An 18,649-nucleotide genomic window follows, 5' to 3' on the forward strand; every position below is an offset into this window, starting at 1 on the left:
TGCATCCACAAGAGTCTATGCATAGCTTTTTCTCAAATAATCAATATTGCTCAATGGGGGTAACATTCCCGGAAATTTATATAGTGCTCGGTCACACTTACGTCGTAGAGTCAACAGAGTATCGAGTTTTTAACCTGGTACACGTGGTGGCAAGCCACGGCACTTGATCCAGGGAATCTCGTATCTCAGATTATTCAAATTCATAAGCCATATAATAATTCAATTATAATTCATCAACATCCACATCATTCTCAATCGCATCTCATTCATCATTATACGTCAATCATATTCAATCATTATCCTTCATTATCACACCTCCCATTCCGTCCATCAATAGTTCCAATTCAAAATATAATTCATTCTTTTCTAAATGAATCAAATTTAAAACATGTTCATTTTCTTAATAACTCTAAATCAAATCATATAACCTTTGAATCTAAATCTTTTTAAATAATTATATAAATAAAATCTCTAATTTTTACAAAATTTTGGCAGCATCTCCTCTAAAACTCGGACTTTGCCACCCTTTTCGGGTCCAAACCTGCTTTCTTTTCAATTCAACCTACCATTTCTCATCATCATAACAATCACCACAATAAATCTACCTTAGATCAACAATTATACTCATACAATATTCAAATCCAACAACCAAAATTCAACTAAGGATCATAGTTCACTAATCCTAGGCTTCTAACACAAAATACCTCATTATCACAACAACCTCCACAATAGTTATATCTCAAATCAATAATTCACCAAATCATTAGTTAATCAACAAGCACCAAACCAACCATGTTCATCAACAATAACATTCAACCATAATTCTCTCCAAATTAACATAACAACATTCACCATCCAAAATTAATAACTAATTATCCAATAAACTTCAACCAAATATATTCATCGACAAATTACTAAACATTAAACATACACCTGCATTCCAACTTATCCTGATGGTTTCAGTGGCTAAGAGAAGGGGGGTTGAATCTTAGCCCCCTTTTTGCTTGCTAACACTTGCTGGACTTAGAGGAGACTTTTCTGTTTTTAGCTCGTCCCTAGCCACGAGACTTTTTCATTTTGTCTCATCACTTGGCACGAGACATTTTTGGTTTTTGCTCCTGTGCAGTAGAAAACAGAAATGGAGTAGGAGAGAAGGAAGATTACACCCAGATATATCCTGGTTCAGCTGCTAAGTGCAGTGCAGCCTACATCCAGTCTCCATCACAACAATGATGGAATTTCACTATAATCAACTTGATTACAAAATGTAAAGTGCTAACCCAACTTACAAGGGGATTCTCACAGAATCATGAAACACAACATAGATGAACAAAGGAACTCTAAGACATCTATGGCTTTTTCTTTTAAATTTGCACTCTCTGCCTTTTTTCGCTCTATGGCTTTTTCATACAAACCTCACTGTTTGCCTTTTTCCATGAGACTCAAGACATGACAAAATTAAACAGAAAAATACTAAACAGAATACATTGAAGGAGAAGAAAATCTGTAAGCTTAGATAGCTCTGAGAATCCTGTGCCTTGCACTCTCAATGCTTACTTCTAACTCCTTGCTCCAAACAGTGGTTGTTCTCCCTTTTTATAGAAGAGAGAAGCCTCCACACTTGAAGCCAAAAACCCAAGCCAACTTCTTCTTCCTTCAAGAAATCGGTTCGGCCACACAGAGAGAGAAGAGATAACCATGCAATAACCAACATGCAATTACCTCTAGTCCTTCCTTGGTCATCACTCTTCATCAATCCGAGCTCTCCATCCTTGGCTTGCTCTCCAAGATGGATTTCTGGCCCTTGATGCTTCATGATGATGATGACTTCATCTGCTTCAATCTCTGCCTCTACCATCACTTCGCCACTCTAGCTACTTCCTGTGGTGGTTGAGCAGAATCAAAGACAAGCCATGCCTCCAAGAATCTCACCTTGCTAGCCGAGATCTTCTTCTTCCTTTTTGAGCATGAAGAACCCAAGATTACCTCACCAAATCTATCCATATTTGGTGACAATCTCAGCTACAGCTCATTTTTATTTTAGTATGTTTTCTTGCCATCTTCATGATGGTCTTGAGACGAGCTCTATCTTCTTTTCGGTGAGTAGGTGTAGCTTCCATGGCTTCCATTATTTCCTGGTTAATGTCGGAAGAGAAGAAAGAGATGAGAGAGAATAAACAACTTGGAAAAAGTAATTCAATGTAATAAACATATTACACAAGTAAAGGTTGCTTTTACTTCCCTTTGCTGAGAGGCGTGCATAGCTATCATAGCAATCAAATCAATATTCTCTCACTTACTTATGTTCCCAATGCTTAAATTAACTTTGAAATCCTTCCAAGAAGTGAAATGGAATCCGTTGGAAGCAATGAGGCTTTGTTTTCTTTGCTTCATGGATTCGGACAAAGCATGAGGAATTCTCATCTCAAGTAAAAGTGGGCTTAGTGGCAATAATCATTTAATCTGGCCCAATTAATAACATTTGCTTTCCTGATGTATATTTTTCGGATCATGCATAGAGTAAACAGGAAGGCATTCATTTGGGCTTGTAGCAATAATAACTTAATCTGGCCCAAGTAACAACAATTTGTTTCAGCCACAATAATTCAACGTCTAACTGAAATTAATCATATTGGGCTTGCACCAGATTTTCATTTTTTGGCCCAAACTGAACCTGCATTGCAAAAATTAATTTAATCATTTTAATTTAATATCAATAATTTTTGCAACTGATTTTATTAATAATGTTTGATCATCACTTAATTAGAAATAGAGTTTTCCAAACACATCATATCCTATGGTCATCTAGCCTAAGTTTTCACAGAACATTATATATTAAATGCAAGAAACCTAAACCATACCTTGGCCGATTTCCACGTAACGGCCAAAGCTATTTATTCAAAACCAAGGCAGCCCCTCAAAACTCAACTAATCCGCTTCCTCCAAGTTCCAGTATTCACAATTTCAAGCTCCAATTATTTATTTACAACCTAATACACATTCATAACACATATATATCCAATTTAATACTCAAATCTCAATTTTAATGAAAATAAAATAGAATTATCGTATCCTCACCTTACCCAAGCTTCACATAAGAAAGAGTGAACGTTTTTCTCAAGCTAATTGGATCCTAAAACATCAGAAATCAAAGAAATTCAACCCTCCCATTAAAAAATTTCGAAAATTGGGGGAAAAGAGGGCTGAGAGTGATTAAACAAGTTAGCAATAAAATTGTTTCGGTAGAAATGTAGAGCTCAACGCGCTGGACGCGTGGCCGCAAACGGTTCGGCAATCGGAGCTCGGACGGAGAAGTTATGGGATTTGGAAAGTAACGTAAGGGTTTCGGTGAAGTTTTCATTCTTCCCTCCCCTGGAAGCTGAAAGCTTCATTTCTGTTGGAATGAAGGGAACGAATGGCTTGGGTTCACTTAAAAGGGCTGGTCCGGTTGGACCGAAAGCCCGGTTTGGATCCGATTCAACCGGTTCGGTCATTTCGGTCTAATTTTGGACCGTTTTCTTCGAAATTAGTGTCAAAATTCTCGTTTCCATGAGCTCTATCCTAATTTAATATAATATTCACATTTCTAATCCTCCTTATTAAAAACTAATTTATTGACTAATTATCTACTAATTTAACCGGGGTTTACATCCTACCCACCTAATAAAGAATTTTGTCTTCAAAATTCAAATCTAGTTACCTGAAACGAGATGTGGATAGTCCTTTCGCATATCTGATTCGAGCTCCCAGGTATGTTTCTTGATACCAGCTCGACTCCAAGCTACTTTTACCAATGATACTTCCTTCTCGCGTAATCGTTTAACACTGATGTCATCAATTCTCACCGGAATTACTGGGAGTGTGAGATCTTCTCTTACTTGAATTGATTCCAGTTTTAGAACATGACTTGCATCAGGAGTATATTTCTGAAGCTGTGATACATGAAACACATCGTGCAAATTCGAAAGATACGGCGGTAAGGCAATTCTATATGCCAATGGCCCAATTTTCTTTAGGATCTCAAACGGTCCAATATAACGGGGATTTAGTTTCTTAGTCTTAATAGCTCTTCCCACTCCAGTGGTTGGTGTAACTTTCAGAAAAACATTCTCCCCTTCCTAAAATTTCAAAGGCTTTCGCTTCTGATCAGCATAACTTTTCTGGTGGCTCTGGGCTATAAGCATTCGACTATGAATCTTCTTTATTTGTTCAGTAGTTTCAGCTATCACCTCAGGCCCTAATAAACTCCTTTCTCCAGTTTCATACCAACACAACGGAGATTGACATTTTCTGCCATATAAAGCCTCATATGGAGCCATTCTGATGCTCGTATGATAGCTATTATTATAAGCAAACTCTACTAATGGCATATACCGATCCCAGCTCACCGGCTGGTCCAAAACACAGGCCCTTAGCATATCTTCCAAGGTCTGAATAGTTCTCTCTGACTGACCATCTGTCTGAGGGTGATACGCAGTACTCAAGCTTAATTGAGTCCCAAATGCACGCTGAAAAGCTCCCCAGAATCTTGATGTGAAGCGAGGATCCCTGTCAGATATAATGGTAGAAGGCACGCCATGCAACCTGACAATCTCTTTAATATACATTCGAGCTAATTCTTCCATTATACAACTTATTCAGATAGGAAGAAAGTGAGCTGATTTTGTCAGTCGATCCACAACTACCCAAATAGCGTCACAACCAGACCGGGTCTTAGGCAAACCTATCACAAAGTCCATTGCAATACTCTCCCATTTCCATTGTGGAATCTCTAAAGGCTGAAGGGTCCCTGATGGTCTCTGATGCTCAATCTTAACCTTCTGACACGTTAAACATTTAGATACATGCAATGCCACATCATTCTTCATACCTGGTGATGAGCGGATAATTTATACGCTTTTGGCATTGTTTTTAGTATGTTTTTAGTAGTTTTAGTTTATTTTTTAGTATATTTTTATTAGTTTTTAGCTAAAATTCACTTTTCTGGACTTTACTATGAGTTTGTGTGTTTTTCTGTGATTTCAGGTATTTTCTGGCTGAAATTGAGGGACCTGAGCAAAAATCTGATTCAGAGACTGAAAAGGACTGCAGATGCTGTTGGATTCTGACCTCCCTGCACTCGAAGTGAATTTTCTGGAGCTACAGAAGCCCAATTGGCGCGCTCTCAACGGCGTTGGAAAGTAGACATCTTGGGCTTTCCAGCAATATATAATAGTCCATACTTTGCCCAAGATTTGATGGCCCAAACCGGCGTTCAAAGTCACCTTCAGAATTCCCAGCGTTAAACGCCGGAACTGGCACCAAAATGGGACTAAGGTGTGGAGCTCTGCTGTACCTCGAGTATTAATGCAATTACTATTGTTCTTCTATTCAATTCCGCTTGTTCTTTGTCCAAGATATTCATTCGCACTCAAGAATTTGATGAATGTGATGATTATGTGACGCTCATCATCATTCTCACTTATGAACAGAGTGACTGACAACCACTTCTGTTCTACGAGCAAACAAGGCTCTAGTGTTTATCTCTTGGATTCTTTAACCGGAATCTTCGTGGTATAAGCTAGAACTGATGGCGGCATTCAAGAGAATCTGGAAGGGAATCAATGGATTCTATTCCGGCCTGACCGAGAACCGACAGCTGATTAGCCATATGCTGTGACAGAGCATAGGAACATTTTCACTGAGAGGATGGGAGGTAGCCACTGACAACGGTGAAACCCTACATACAGCTTGCCATGGAAAGGAGTAAGAAGGATTGGATGAAGACAGTAGGAAAGCAGAGAGACGGAAGGGAAGGCATCTTCATTCGCTTATCTGAAGCTCTCACCAATGATATACATAAGTATCTCTATCTTTATCTTTATGTTTTATTCATCATCTATACCCATTTGAGTTTGCCTGACTGAGATTTACAAGGTGACCATAGCTTGCTTCATACCAACAATCTCCGTGGGATCGACCCTTACTCGCGTAAGGTTTATTACTTGGACGACCCAGTGCACTTGCTGGTTAGTTGTGCGAAGTTGTAGTGATCACAATTTCGTGCACCACCTGGCCACCAGAACATCGCTTTCAGATCCTGATACATTTTAGTACTCCCCGAGTGAATTGAGAATCCACTCTTATGAGCTTCCTTCAAAATACTCTGTCGCAGGTCTTCGATATCTGGCACAATAATCCGGTTCTTGAATCTCCACAAACCATCCTGTCCTTCTGACTCTCTCCACTGTTTCCCCTGTTTGACTGCTGGTAATACCTTACATAACGCTTCACTGTCTCGATGATCCTTTAGAAGTTCTGATTTAAAATCACTTGAAATCTGCAACTGACTCAAACACAGGATTCTAGCTTCTTCTCTAATTCCCAAATTCAAACCTTGAAATGCCCTTAGTAATTCTTCTTCCCGTAGCATCATCCAAGCTGCATATAAATATTTCTGACTCAAGGCGTTCGCCACAACGTTCGCTTTTCCTGGATGATAATTCAATTTAAAATCATAATCTTTCAGAAGCTCCATCCACCTCCTCTGACGCATACTCAACTCTTTCTGCTAAAAAAGATACTTCAAACTCTTATGGTTTGAGAAAACATGAAACTTAACGCCATAGAGGTAGTGCCTCCAAATCTTTAAAGCAAACACAACAGCACCAAGTTCCAAATCACGTATCGGATAGTTCATTTCATGCGGTCTTAATTTTTGTGAGGCGTATGCTACAACATTCTGGTGCTGCATCAGAATGCACCCCAACCCTTTTAGAGATGCATCACAGTACACTTCAAACGGTTCACTTGGTTCAGGTAATACCAATACAGGTGTAGTAGTCAACCTGTGCTTCAATGTTTGGAAACTCTCTTCACATTCCAGAGTCCAGACAAAAGGTGTATCCTTCCTACTCAATTTAGTTAAAGGTCAGGCGAGCTGTGAAAATCCCTTAATGAATCTGCGATAATACCCCGCCAAACCTAGGAAACTTCTGATCTCTGTCACTGAAGTTGGTCGCTCCCAATTCATCACTGCTTCCACCTTAGCAGGATCTACAGCTATCCCCTACTTACTCACCACGTAGCCGAAAAACTTCACTTCACTCTTCCAGAACTCACATTTAGATAACTTAGCATATAACTTCCTGTCTCTCAGAATTTGCAGCACAGTTCGCAAGTGATCAGCATATTTCTCTTCAGACTTAGAATAAACAAGAATATCATCAATGAAGACAATAACAAACTTGTCCAGATACGGTCGGAAAATCCTGTTCATATAATCCATAAATACTGCCGGGGAATTAGTTAACCCGAAATACATCACTGTACACGTCCTGAAAGTAGTTTTCAGAATATCCTCGTCTCTAACCCTTATCTAATGATACCCGGATTGCAAATCAATCTTAGAAAACACACCGGCACCCTGTAACTATCCATTAGGTCATCAATTCTAGGCAACAGATATTTATTCTTCACAGTGATCTTATTCAATTGCCGATAATCGATACACAACCGCATACTCTCATCCTTCTTCTTTACCAGTAACACTGGCGCTCCCCACGGAGAAACACTTAGTCGGATAAAATGCTTACCCAACAGATCTTCCAGCTGAGCTTTCAATTCAGCCATTTCTAAAGGTGACATCCTGTAAGGAGTAATCGAAATCGGACCGGCTCGAGGCACCAACTCAATTGCGAATTCCACTTCCCGGTTAGGTGGAAATTCATTAATATTATCCGGAAACACATCTGAAAATTCACATACAACTGGAATCTACTCTAAACTCTGATCATCACCTGATACTCCCGCAGTTAATAACATAATACCCTGACATTCAGTTCCAGAATAGTTTACTATCATAGAATTCAAATAGTAACTATTCACCACAACCGGTGCTTCTGACCCTTCCGGCATAAACTGTACTAACTTCTCAGAACAATCAAGCAAAATATGATTCTTGGATAACCAATCCAATTCTAAAATGAGATCAAGATACAAATCAAATCATGCACAAATTTACGCTGTTGTACTCGAAAGGGAACTTGTGGATATCCTATCCTAGTCACCATAGCTTCATGAGTAGCATTATATACTTTCAAATCGTAACCTAAAACCACCATTCTCAATCCTAATTCATGGGCATTTTCAAATGCAATAAATGAATGACTTGCTCCTGAATCAAATAAAGCATTTAAGATTTTACCAGCCATTTCACAATTACCTCTAATCAGTGTCTCAGATCCCTCAGCACCTATGGTAGAAATGGTGTATACTCTCCCCGGCTACTACACCCTACCAGTCTCATACTTCTTCTTCTCCGAGCAATTACTAGCTATATGCCCGGGCTGTCCACAGGAATAGCATACTCCAAGTCCTAGTCCGCACGGAACTCCAGGATGATACTTTCCGCACTTCTGACAATTCAGATCTTGCTGTGGCTGCTTCCCAAACCTTTTTCCTTGACTAGCATTGGTATTCGACCTTCTGTAATTACCTTGACCCTGAGTCTGCTGCGGAACAAAACCTTCACGCTTGAAATTCCTACCTCTCGGAGCAAAATTCCTCCCTGAAGGCCTTTGAAAAGGCACCCTCAAACTCCCTTTCTCTGCTGCCGCCTTCCTCACACAATCCTCAGCCACCCTACTCTTATTCACCAATTCAGAAAATACCCTGATCTCCATTGGGGCAACGAAGCTCAGAATATCGCTCCGAAGACCTTCTTTATACTTAATACATTTCCATTCAGCAAAATCTTCAGGTGCACCTTGACAGATACGAGAAAAGCGACATAACTCCTCAAATTTGCTAGTATACTCAGCAACAGTCATCTATCCCTGCTTTAATTGCATTAATTCAAGTTCCTTGGTATTTCTAGCTGAATTAGGAAAGTACTTCTTATAGAACTCTATCCGGAAACCTCCCAAGGAATTGCAGCACCATCAGGCTGTAGGATACGTCGTGTTTCCTGCCACCAATACTGAGCTTCACCTTGCAACTAATAAGTTCCAAATTAAACCCATTGCTCTTCAGGAACCTGTTGTGCCTGTAACGCCCTTTCTATAGCCTAAATCCAATTATCTGCATTAGTGAGATTTGAGGTTCCCCTGAAAGTCGAAAGGTGAACTTTCAGAAATGTAGCAAGTGTCATTGGACCATCCTCATCATTATTGTTCCCATGATTATCCTGATTTATTTGATTACCCAATGCCTCGGCTGTTGCCTGCATAGCTGCAGCCATATTTCCCAGGGCAGCCATAAAGTCTAATGGATCAGTCCCTATGGGGGCAGGAGTAACGGTGCCTGTCCTACCTCTACCTCGCCCACGACCACGTTCGCGAGTCGACATCTGGTCCCTATACACACCAAATAAGTGATATTAAGTTGATCAGTCTCAATATCGCAGGTCTAATGCTTTAAGTTCCAAATGTATGCTCACAAACATTTATGCCATATATATCAATCAGATATCCTAATAGCACATAAACACATATACAGAGAATGCACAGAAGTACAATCAGTCCGTCTTTCAGGCTCTATAGGAACGAACTGCTCTGATACCATAATGTAACACCCTACCACACAAAGCTTTATTCTTAAGTCATAAAACAGAGGTGATGTGGTATTACGACCTCTAAAATAAAATGAGTACATATAATAGCAGAAGAATTATAATATGCTAAGAGCCTTGAAGAATAGAGGGAATAAAAATCGCAAAATAAAAGCGCAACGCTCAAGGAACGAGTTGACTTGCGTGCTAAGAAAACCATAACTACTAAACATAAGATGACAGAAGTAGGAATAGAATGCCAAAGATACAAAATAACAAGCTCCTAACTCAGCCTGCGAAGTCAAGACGGCCGGAGAATATTTACATATATATAGATACATATCCAAAACCCAAAAGTACATATACACAATCCTACCTCTCCATAAACCTCTAAGAGGATCAAAAGAACAAGTTATGCGGAGAGAAAGCTAATCTGAAAAACAACAACATAGTATGGAATGAGAACCGGAGGTTCTCAGTAAGGTAAAGATGCCACACACATAATATATAAGGTCCTGGGAATGCCAGAGGCAATCCTAGAACGCCGACACTCGGATTATAGAGCTTAAAGTATTAAACAGAAGCCATAAAAGGTGGTTTTATAAGAATATTTAAACCTAACTTAACTTAACCTTAAATTTAAGTCCTATACTGCCATTCCTCCATACCTCCAACACCATCATGCATTTTCACAGACAAATAGATAGATAAAGGCAAACACAAGAATGTTACAACTACTGCAGGTAACAAATACACATTTAGCATGGCAAATACAGATAGGCATACCCAATTAAAGCACAAGCAAGTAATTCAAGTAATATGCATATGATGCATGCCTGCCCTACGGCTGATGAGGCTCATCTGTCGGTTATCCATCCAACCCGACAAGTCTGAATTGTCCTTAGACTGTCCCCCGACGTGCATCCCCAAGAGTCTATGCATAGCTTTTTCTCAAATAATCAATATTGCTCAATGGGGATAACATTCCCGAGAATTTATATAGTGTCTGGTCACACTTACATTGTAGGGTCAACAGAGTATCGAGTTTTCAACCTGGTACACGTGGTGGCAAGCCACGGCACGTGATCCAGGGAATCTCGTATCTCAGATTATTCAAATTCATAAGCCATATAAATAATTCAATTATAATTTATCAACATCCACATCATTCTCAATCGCATCTCATTCATCATTATACGTCAATCATATTCAATCCTTATCCTTCATTATCACACCTCCCATTCCGTCCATCAATAGTTCCAATTCAAAACATAATTCATTCCTTTCTAAATGAATCAAACTTAAAACATGTTCATTTTCTTAATAACTCTAAATCAAACCATATAACCTTTGAATCTAAATCTTTTTAAATAATCATATAAATAAATCTCTAATTTTTATAAAATTTCGGCAGCATCTCCTCTAAAACTCGGACTTTGCCACCCTTTTCGGGTCCAAACCAGCTTTCTTTTCAATTCAACCTACCCTTTCTCATCATCATAACAGTCACCATAATAAATCTACCTTATATCAACAATTATACTCATACAATATTCAAAACCAACAACCAAAATTCAACTAAGGATCATAGTTCACTAATCCTAGGCTTCTAACACAAAATACCTCATTATCACAACAACCTCCACAATAGTTATACCTCAAATCAATAATTCACCAAATCATTAGTTAATCAACAAGCACCAAACCAACCATGTTCATCAACAATAACATTCAATCATAATTCTCTCCAAATTAACATAACAACATTCACCATCCAAAATTAATAACTAATTATCCAATAAACTTCAACCAAATATATTCATCGACAAATTACTAAACATTAAACATACACCTGCATTCCAACTTATCCTATGGTCATCTAGCCTAAGTTTTCACAGAACATTATATATTAAATGCAAGAAACCTAAACCATACCTTGGCTGATTTCCACGTAACGACCAAAGCTATTTATTCAGAACCAAGGCAACCCCTCAAAACTCAACTAATCCGCTTCCTCCAAGTTCCAGTATTCACAATTTCAAGCTCCAATTATTTATTCACAACCTAATACACATTCATAACACATATATATCCAATTTAATATTCAAAGCTCAAATTCAATGAAAATAAAATAGAATTATCATATCCTCACCTTACCCAAGCTTCACATAAGTAAGAGTGAACGTTTTTCTCAAGCTAATTGGATCCTAAAACATCAGAAATCAAAGAAATTCAACCTTCCCATTAAAAAAATTTGAAAATTGGAGGAAAAGAGAGCTGAGAGTGATTAAACAAATTACCAATGAAATTGTTCCGGTAGAAATGTAGAGTTCGACACGGTGAACGCGTGGCCGCAAACGGTGTGGCAATCGGAGTTCGGACGGAGAAGTTATGGGATTTGGAAAGTTACGTAAGGGTTTCGGTGAAGTTTTCGTTCTTCTCTCCTCTGGAAGCTGAAAGCTTCGTTTCTGTTGGAATGAAGGGGACGAAGGGCTTGGGTTTACTTAAAAGGGCTGGTCCGGTTGGACCGACAGCTCAATTTGGATTCGGTTCATCCAGTTCGATCCTTTCGGTCTAATTTTGGACCGTTTTTTTCGAAATTAATATCAAAATTCTCGTTTCGATGAGTTCTACCCTAATTTAATATAATATTCACATTTCTAATCCTCCTTATTAAAAACTAATTTATTGACTAATTATCTACTAATTTAACCGGGGTTTAGACTTGACAACATATATACATGGAAGTTTTGTTAACCATATATATATTACCATATGAGTAAGGGAGTTGTGGCGTTGCGCAGATTGAAGAGTTTGGAAATTATAAAAAGGCTTATTGCAGTTCATTAAAAAGTGTGAATTGATGAAATGATGGTTAATTTTGAGTTAACTTAAGTATCGTGAATGATAATATAAAGCTTATATGGCTGGGTGGGATATTCAAATGGTGCAATACTGTATATGTGTGGTAGAGATCAATAGAGAGTTAGAGACGGATTTACTTGTATAGCTATACGGTGTGTGTGTGTGGGATGGATTATGCCTCTATTGGTATTTTAGAATTTATTATTATAAAGGATAAAATAACAAATAAAATTCTGAAAATTTACACTTTAAACAGGTTAGAATAAAAAAAATATATTAATAAAAATAAATTTTAATTTAAATTATTTTGTTCATATTTATTATCTTAAAAATTTTATTAATATTTTTTTATAGATTATATTATGACCATTTTGTAGAACCGCCATAATATTTAGATATTACGACATTTTTTATTGCTGTCATAATTATTTATTGTATTTTGTGGCTAGTTTTGATAATTGTGATGGGTTTTAATGCCATTATCATCTCCTATATTTAAATTGATAATTATGACTCAACTCTAATTTCAGAAATGCTGCACTATCTACCTGAGAGTAAGGTTGAAACACTATGCTGCCACTATGATCTCCTCCAACGATGACTTTTTTGGCGACATCTTTTCTAGCAGTGATCTCTTCCAATGACAATCTTCTTTGGTAATATCTCTTCTAATATCGATCTCTTTTTTGTCATTCTCTGTGTCTTTTTCGCCAAACTTTTTAATGTCTTCCTTTCGTTCTGAATCGAAAGGTCAGTTCGCTACTTTTTGATATTTTGATATTCGAAAATGCGAATTAGTTTAAATGTTTAACTTTTCAATTTGATTAAAACTTAAAAGTGTGCAAATACATGGATATGAACTCTTTGTGATTTTTGTTGTTATTTATTTGGTGCTGGTTTTTAAGGTATTTTTAATCCGTTATTATTGGAGAAAGTGAAACGATGTATTTTAAGTTTCTTATTTTTTTAATGTGTTGGATAGGTGTTAATTATATAAATTCATGACATTAGAAGGGATAATAGAAAAATAAACATAATTTTATATTTATATATTATTTAAAGGATTAAATTAATTTATCATGATTTTTGAAAAATTATTATTTTCAACGTTAACCTAAAAAATATCAAACCCAAAAATATAAACAAGATATTTTAGGTTTTTGAAAATAAATATTCTTTTAAAAAAAATTTTGATGAGAAATTTTTTGTTTGTTCTTTCTTTATTTCTTACCCTTCTTTCTATTAAAAGTATTTTTTTTTCTTACACAATTATTATCTACGCGTAAAAACTAAATACTTGGATTAAAGCACTAGTCTCCTACAATTAGCTGTGTTCCTTAATAATAAGCTTCACATATAAAAACACAATCTTTATTACTTTATTTCTTTTCATTTTACATTTTGGATTATTTCTTGGGTCTGTGGTAGAGAACAAAGATCTTGCGCGACCGATTCGGCAGAATAACTCAAAAGATAAAAAAATATCGTTAATTTTTTCATATTCGTTCCAAGTTCGAAGTACTATTTATACAAATAAAAATTTTTCTCTATTAATTCATTAATCTGCAATATCTCAAATATCAACGGATATCATTATTCCAACTTTAGTTGCTATGAATTTTCAATTCCAATTTTTTTGGTAATATGAAATGCAAAATACTGGTAGGATTTATTCTCATATTTTAATATATCCTTTTTTCAGTTTTAGTTAGATTGAAAGATTTTTGAAATCAAATTAAAAAAATGCTTGATAACAAAACAAAGTCACAAAAAAAGGAGGAATTTACTATGACAAGTTTACTAAAAAAAAATCCTTTTGTAGTCAATCATCTATTAAGAAAAATAAAAAGTTTAACACAAAAGCGGAAAAAGAAATAATATCGATACTGAAAAATCTTTTTTCCTTTTTTGTCTTAGTCTATGATCTGAACGAGTCGCACATACACCCTAGTACAGGTTTTTCGGCGCTGAGGACATCTGGGAAGAATCTCTTGGGTGGTGGCGATAAAGAAAAAGATTGGAATGTTGTTTAGCTTGCTTTTGTAAAAAATAAAAATAACAAACTTTTCAATTTGACCTAACCCGCAGATCTTCTTTTTATTCAGTGGAGACGGGATGGAGCCTGTAGCTCAGAGGATTAGAGCACGTGGCTATGAACCACGGTGTCGGGGGTTCGAATCCCTCCTCGCCCTCTAATGTCAAATCGAAATCAACTAGGACAGAAATAAAATATTGGGTTGAACTCTTCTTTGGTGTTAAGGTAAAAAAGGGGTTGAAATTTACACATTGATTTATTTTTGCGATCTTTTGTGAACCGCATGTATCAAAAAAGAGGAAAAATTTTGGTTTTGTGAAGGAAAAATAAAATGTATAAATGGAAGAAGTTAGTTAGTTACGTGGCTGAAATGAGATAGTGTTGATAGCAGAGTCCATTTGAAAAGTTTTAAAAATTATTTTTTTAAATTTTTAAAAATAGTAGTATTAATATTTGGTATAATTTTTAAAATTAAATTATAATTTTGTAATAAGTTATTTAAATATTTATAGAAAAATTAAAAAAAATGACTTCTCTCATAATAAATTTTTTTTATCATAATTCTTTTAAAATAAATATTTTTAGAACTAAAAAAACTAAACATAAAATAATTTATTTATAAACTACTTTTAATATAAATATTTATTATTTAATATATTTTTTTAAAAAATTAATTAAATTATTTATTCCAACTGACCTAATTGAAGGTGCGTGGTTGGTTTATGGCCGTTAGTAAAAGGGTCAAGTCTGCATATGTAAGTCCGATCGAATGATTTCATTCTTTTTTAAAGTCAATGCACAACAATTTGATAAACAATATTTGGGAAATTATAGCGTACAGATATAAAGATAAAGATATTCTCTTTGGTTCGATGTAAAGGTGACATTTGGATTTATGCTGATTATTGGGGGAGCAGCTTGCAGAGCTTTCTGAGCAGCTTGCAGAGCTTGTAGAGCTGGTTTACAATGGCTCTATATTGTAGCTAAGGTCGTGGAAGATAATTCCAGGTTAACATTAGAATTCTGTTAAAGGAATATCATGAATGGGCTTATTATTGTTGGGCCATTGTTTCATTTTTGAAATATTAAGCGGAGACCAATTATAATTACCAAAAAAAAGAGGAGACCAATTATTATAAATTTATAATATTGGTGTTAAACTAATGAAATTGATGTGCAATAAGTAAACTGATGAGGAAGCTTGAACGTAGTTTTTTTTTTTCAAAGATAATAGGTTATATTTTATTAATTATTAAAAAATGAAATATAAAGATGTCCAAATGCAGAACAGCATAATAAAAGATGGGAATTTCCCAAAAACACTACACTGAAGATATTCATCCAACGGTGCGTGGTCGAAAAACGAAGAAAAATCTTAAAGAAGAAATAATGTTAAATCAAATTGAATGCAACTAAGAGCTTGTCTCATGGAGATGACGACCTAAACTGGGGGTTCTTTGGATTTCACGAAGCAACTTGACAGAGCTTGCTAGAATGGCAGGCGGCATAGAAGTAGAACCTTCAAAAATCAACTTGTTGCGAGCTTTCCAGCAGTTCCAGCAAATGATGGCAAGCAATTGAAGATTACGGTCAGCATTCTTCAACGGGTTAAGTATCTCTGTTGATGCAGTCCACCATGTCCAAAAGTCGTTAGAACTCTGAGAAGGAAGACAGTCACGAAGATAACTCTGAGACCATACGTCTTTAATTCTAGAGCAATCGATCAAACAATGAGTGACTGTTTCCGTTGCTTCATGACAACATGGGCATATTGGTGATATATATGGGATGCGGTGATGAATTTGGGCAAGCATCGGAAGTCGGCCATGGAGAGCTTTCCAGATAAATAGCTTAATTTTGTGAGGCAGGTTCAGCTTCCATAGATCAATCCACGACTTTTTCTGCTACATATAATTAGGGCAAAGCTCCAGAGGCGGATGGTAAAATAAATAGCCAATTCTGTAACCTGAAACTGTATCATATTGCTTGGATTTGTTCAAATCCCATTGCAATTTGTCCCAACTCTGCTGAATTTTAACTGACAAAATCCTATTTGCAACGTCTTGGGGAAATAATTCTTGAATGAGATTCTGATTCCAATTTCTATCTTCAGTAATTAGATCTTTAACTCTTGGAACCAACTCAGAAATAGCCTGTCTATTTGGCATGTCAGAAATCATTATAGGATACGGAGGAGGCAGCCAAGGATCCTCAAAGGTTCGGATATTCTCACCAGTACCCACAGCCCAATTAAGACCTTTTTCAACAATCTTTCGGCCTTCCAGTATGCTCTTCCATCCCCAAGAAGGTAAGACTCCAATTTCTGCCGTTATAGCATTACCATTGCTAAAGTATTTACCTCTTAAGATTTTGGATAATAAGGAAGTAGGCTGTGTTACAAGTCGCCAAAACTGTTTGCCTAAAAGCGCCAGATTTTGGATTCTGAGATCTTTAAATCCAAGGCCTCCTTCTTTTCGTGGGCGAGTCATAGTGTCCCAGTTAATCCAAGCCATCCTCCTTTTGAGACCCTTTTTTTTGTTCTTCAAGTAATGCATACACTCGTGAGCAATTAGGATATTATCAGAGATTAATCTGCCTTTAATAAAAGTACTCTGCGTAGGGCTAATTAGTCTATTCATCATACCCTGAAGCCTATGTACAAATACTTTGGAGATAATCTTGTAAAAGACTGAAGATAGGCTTATTGGTCTTACCTGAGTCATATCTTTAGTATCAGAAATCTTGGGAATAAGACAGATCTGAGTGTGGTTAAAACCCTTCAAGATTCTGCCCCCGGAAAAGAAGCTCTTAACTGCTCGAAACACATCACCACTAAATATGTTCCAGAAGCTTTGAAAAAATTTTGTTGTCATACCATCATCTCCTGGAGCACTTTGAGGATGAATGCTAAATGTTGCGTGTTTCACTTCCTCCATAGTCACTGGTCTTTGAAGCCTACGGTTCATGTGAGCTGTAACCTTAGGTTCAAAATCAATAAACAGAGGTTCAGGGTTCTCATGACAAGTGGAGAAAAAGATGTCCTTGAAATAAAATTCAGCCACAGAAGCAATACCAGCATTTGAAGTAGCCACTTCACCATCACTGCCATTTAGTTGCCAAATTCTATTCCTGCGGGTTCGGTTTCTAAATTTCTGATGGAAGAAAGTTGTATTCTGATCACCAGATTTGAGCCATTTGACTTTAGACTTATCTTTCCAATAAGATTCCTCATTTTGCAATGCTTTTTCAAGTTTGTCCTCTATTTCTGAAATGATGTCGCCTCCATGAATTCCTGCTAAACGAAGTTCCTCTAATTCCAACTGTAGTAAATCAATCTCCACCTTTGAATTAGATCTGTGTTCTTGCTGCCATCTGACAATCTTATGCCGACAACGCTTTATTTTTTGAGCTAGGATATACATGGCTGAACCATCAATCTGTTCATGCCAAACCTCTCTAACAATCTGCCTTATTTCATCATTGGAACACCATCTTTTTTGGAATTTGAATCGGCGTTTAGATATCTCAGTTCTCGGATTAGAGTCTAGGAGAAGAGGGGCATGATCCGAGCCTGATTCTGACGGTCTAAGAACCGTTGCATTGGGATAGAGTTGCTGCCAATCAACTCCTACCAGGAATCGGTCCAGTCTTTCCTGTATCAACTCATCACCCATCCGTCTATTTGACCAAGTGAATGGTCTTCCGACCATACCAATATCAATCAGGGAATTATCATCAATAAAACTATTAAAGGTTTCAATAGAAGAAGGAGATTTAGCACCCCCACCTTCTTTCTCCAATTGATTAGAAATGGCATTAAAATCCCCCATTAACACAACCTTACCATCGAACTATTGGGTGACTGAAGTTAATTTAGCAAATTGAGCCATTCTATGCTGATCATTTGAACTGAGATAAACACCTAGAACACCATAGAGATCATTAGAACCAGCTGTCAGAACTGATGCTGCAATGAAAAATCTACCATGCTGTAAAATCTGAACAGTGCAACCATCCCTCCATGCCATTGCCAAACCCCCTGATAATCCATCCAGATCTACAATAAACCATTCCTTGAAACCACAAGATCTTAGTTTTCCTTCAACTTGTCGAGATTGATTTTTTGTTTCACAGATAAAACCAACCTCGGGGGAGTAGGATTTGCAAATCCCTTTAAGATTGTGGATTGTCAGGGGTCTCCCCAAACCCCGACAATTCCA

General features: G+C 36.8%; 1 protein-coding gene and 1 long non-coding RNA gene across 2 annotated transcripts in view; one reads left to right on the plus strand and one right to left on the minus strand.

The window, feature by feature from the left end:
- The window catches only part of LOC107475663 (uncharacterized), a 91,545-nt gene that overhangs the window by 56,938 nt on the left and 15,958 nt on the right, over positions 1–18,649 (plus strand). The window lies entirely within an intron of this gene.
- LOC107475540 (uncharacterized) lies at positions 572–11,766 on the minus strand. The gene is made up of 3 exons (XR_008005648.1): positions 11,682–11,766; positions 11,153–11,593; positions 572–704 (listed from the first exon to the last, which is right to left on the minus strand). It is a non-coding gene; the product is annotated as an uncharacterized LOC107475540 (long non-coding RNA).

The sequence above is a fragment of the Arachis duranensis genome, chromosome 2 (assembly GCF_000817695.3).
Source record: "Arachis duranensis cultivar V14167 chromosome 2, aradu.V14167.gnm2.J7QH, whole genome shotgun sequence".
Classification (NCBI taxonomy): domain Eukaryota; kingdom Viridiplantae; phylum Streptophyta; class Magnoliopsida; order Fabales; family Fabaceae; genus Arachis; species Arachis duranensis.